Source organism: Gracilinanus agilis, unplaced genomic scaffold (assembly GCF_016433145.1).
Source record: "Gracilinanus agilis isolate LMUSP501 unplaced genomic scaffold, AgileGrace unplaced_scaffold3142, whole genome shotgun sequence".
In the NCBI taxonomy this organism is placed as follows: domain Eukaryota; kingdom Metazoa; phylum Chordata; class Mammalia; order Didelphimorphia; family Didelphidae; genus Gracilinanus; species Gracilinanus agilis.
The window spans coordinates 1-3,714 of NW_025364046.1; the positions used below are offsets into that span (position 1 = coordinate 1).

The 3,714-nt window shown below is 60.9% G+C and overlaps 1 long non-coding RNA gene across 1 annotated transcript; it reads left to right on the forward strand.

Moving 5' to 3' along the window:
• Positions 1-361: 361 nt before the first annotated feature.
• LOC123254740 lies at positions 362-2,501 on the forward strand. Its single transcript, XR_006506702.1, has 3 exons — positions 362-447; positions 1,999-2,162; positions 2,415-2,501. It is a non-coding gene; the product is annotated as an uncharacterized LOC123254740 (long non-coding RNA).
• The last annotated feature ends 1,213 nt before the right edge of the window (positions 2,502-3,714 follow it).

A 3,714-nucleotide genomic window follows, 5' to 3' on the forward strand; every position in this document is an offset into this window, starting at 1 on the left:
GAGAGAGAGAGAGAGAGAGAGAGAGAGAGAGAGAGAGAGAGAGGAAGGGGGGAGAGGGAGGGAGGAGCCCCCGAGCCACAGAGGCGTCTGCTCTCTTCTTTCTCGGCCTGCAGGAGGGACTCTCCTGGTCTGCTCCAGGTCCTGCTCGAGCCCCCAGAAGTCAAGGACTGTTTCCTCCTGGCTGTTCTGACTAGCTTGTAGGCAGAGCAGGTGGTAGAGCTGACCAGAGGCCAACTTCGAGGCTGTTGTGTCCAGGCCCCCTGGCCATGAGGGTCTCTTTGCCCCTTGGTGCACCAGAGGGTTCTGTGCTTGCGGGGAGCCCCGGGGTGCTGAGAAGAGGCTCTTTTCTCCAGGTCTTCACTGGCATTCACCTGGCAGCCATTGAGGTGGTCACTCTCTTGTTGCTCCTTTTCCCCATCTGTGGCTCCAAGATCAAGCCCAAGTCTGGTGAGTCCGTGGCGAGTTGCCACCACGTCACCCTGCCGTGGTCTCTCATGGGGTCAGAGAGAGGGAATTCGGCTGTGGGGGGAGGGCCTTTAGCTCTGCGTCTGAGGGCGCTGCGAGTTCGAGGGCCAGTGGATGTGGCAATGAGTTTCGTACCGGTCTGCCCGGGAACTTCCAAAGCAGAGAGTGTGCTCCTGGGCCCCTCCAGGGCTAGGAGTCCAAGGGGGGGGCACGGTGCCACGGTGGTATCTGTGGCTTCGGAGACGACACGACCCCAGAAAGGCTGTGGCCCTGCCAGGGCGAGGTGGGGCTCATTCTGCCATGAGGGGCTGTTCAGAGAAACTCCAAGCTTCAGTTGCTTTTTTAAAGAACGAAAATGTTCCTGAGGCAGAAAGAAGGCCTGGAAAACTGTTCCAGGAAGACCCACCTGCCCACCACTGGGTAAATTGGTTAGTCTGAATAAAACCAGGAGCGGCCCTTGGACAGTGACCGGGCCACAGGCTCCGATCTGGGCCTTCTTTTCAGTTCCCAACTGGAAAGAGGGTCTTCTATGGCCACGTTCAAGGACGTCCAGAAGGAACGCAGGGCCCACGGCTCGCTCCGGAAGTCGCCTCTCCCAGGAGAAAGCTCGTCCGGGAAATGAAGGAGGCAGGTGGACCGAGAATAGGAGGGAAGAGCTGGCCGGGGGGGAGAGGCCAGGCAGGAGCCTCTATTGCCCTCGGGATCAGCGCCAAAGAGATTCAGGAAGCGAGACGGAGAAAGCAGCCGCAGGGCTGGCCCAGCAGGGAGAGAGGCTGCCCTTTCAAAAAGCAAAGATGGAGGCGGCAGCTGGGGGAGGACTTTGCCATCCCAGATGAAGGAGGAGGAGGAGGAGGAGGAGGCTTGGTTAGCAGCTCACCCGGAATCACCAGGACGAGGGGCTACCCAGAGCACTCTCGGGATCTTGGGCTGCTTAGGGTGGCCCCACTGTCTTCTGCCCTGGGCACGTGCCCTGGGCAATAGCGTGTTGGGTTTGGAGAGCTGTTGTAGCAAGCCTCTGCAGAGCAAGGAGCCTGGAGTCCCTGCCTGCCCCGGGAGGCTTGGCGGAAGGGGCCAAGGACATTTAGCCTGGACCAGAGAAGGCTTAGGGGCCACGAGCAGGAAGGGGCCCCAGAGGCCCTCATTTTACAGATGAGGAAACTGAGGCCCAGTTGGCCCAGCTCCCATGGAGCCCCCCAGGCCAGCTTCTTCCCCCAGGCTGTATTCCCTCCAGGCCTCCTCAGCTAGGGGTCAGGGTTGACCCTGTTCTGCCTGGCCCAGCGCAATGGGGGAAGGAAGTTCCAAAGAAAGATGCAGATTTAGGCTGGAGCTCAGGAAGGACTTCCCACCAAGGACAGCCATCCCAAAGGGACCTCGTGGGCTGCTGTGGTGGGTGGGGGCTGGGGGAGGACCCAAGCAGAGGCCAGTGCACAGAGCGCCGGGGCAGGGGCAGGCTTTGGAGGCCTCCTTGGAAAGGCCGTGACTTCCCAGCCTTGCTCTTCTAGAAAGAAAAGGGGGTTTGGCTGTTTGCTGCAGGTGGATGCGCCCAGGAGAGGCCAAGGAGGAAATTCCGGGCCAGCGTGTTTGTCCTCATCGTGCCCCTGGGGGTGGGCACCGGCTGGCTCGCTCTGGCTCCCCCTGCTCCGGCTCCCCTGGAATTCCATGGAGCACAGAGGAGGCTTCTGGGAAGTGTGCTGCAGGTACGCGAATGTCAGAGGCTGGAGGGACGGCCGGAGGGACGGCCCCCCAGACTCCACTCTGACCACGGCGGTCCCCCCAGCTGGGGCAGGGACAGGAGCCTCTGGTTCTGTGGGTGGCTTCCTGGGCCAGGCCTCGGGCGCTGCTAAGCCCCTGAGGTTGGCGGCTCCACAGGGGGCTGCTCACCCTTCGGTGCTGTGGACGCCGCCTGCGTGTCTGCTCAGGTCTTTGGTCCTGTCCGGTTCTGTTCCCAGGAGAACACGGAAGCCCTGGGCTACGCGCTGGGGGGGGTCGGGCTGATCGTGTCTTGGACCTCGCGGATCCCGTCATTCTCTAAACTAGTAAGTGGGAGGGAACTTCTCTAGCCGGCTTCCTCCAGGGAGACACCCGAGTCTCTTTCTTCATTCTTTGGAGGGAAAGATGTGGGGGCGGGGATGGGGGGGGGGTTCGGCCTGGCCCGGGCCGACGCACCTTCTTTTGGGAAATCCGTTCTTTGGCTCTCTTCTCCCAACTCAGATGGAAACCACGTGGCCCCCAGGCTTCTGGGATGGGGACATTCCGGGGTTCTCCTTGGGGGGCCCAGAGGGGTCTGGAATTGCCCCTCGTTCAGCAGGGGCTGCCCCGTGACCCGTGTGGTCTGTCCTTCCCAGCCCTGGCCCTGAGCTGCTACAGAGGAGTCGCCGGGGTGGGGGACAACAGGTCTTCTTCACCTCCGAGGGACTGAAATCACAGAACTCCCATCAGGCAGTGTGGGCTAAAGGGAAGGGGAACCCCAAATTCTAGGCTAGAGCTAGCCTCCAACAAGTGGCCTTGGATAAGTCACTTCACCTTGGCCTAGCTTTACCAGTCACCCTCTCTCTTAAACCTCACCTCAACCCGTGAGGTGTTACTGTCTCCATTTCACAGATGAGGAGACTGAGGCAGACAGAGGCCAAGCGGCATTCTTAGGGTGGCACAGCTCATCAGGCTCAAGCCAGGCTCCTTAGTGAGGCCCCGCTGTCCAAGGTCACTGTCAGTAAGCCTCAAAGTCAGGATTTGAACCCAGACCTTCTGAGCCTAGATCCAGTGACTGCCCTGGGAGGACGAGCACTGCTTTTTCTACACTGAAACGTTTCAGGGCTCCACCAGGAGAGGATTTGTGCCCAGAGAATTCATGTTACCTATGAGAAAGAGGGGAGGGCTTCGGACCAGAAGGCTTGGGTTCAAATCCCACTTCTACAACTTGAGAGCTGGGCGCCCGGGGAGGCCCTAAGCCACTCTGCGCATCCATTTTCTGTAAAATAGGAATGATGGGAACCCAGGGAGCCGCCCTAGAGGTCTGGGGATCCTTCTAGTCACCCTAAACGCCTGGTGTGCCACCCACTGGCAGCTGTGCTCCTCTGGAGCCCCTCCGCCTCCCCCAAGGGGTGCAGTTGTGCTGCCCTTCCCTGGGGGGCCACCGTGGGGGGGGCTTTCCTTGGGCCCCACATTTCCCAGAAGCTGGCCCTGCCCGGCCGGCCAGGGAGGGGCAGAAAAGCTGGGAACCCTCCTTCCACCCCCCTCGCCCCCGACTCC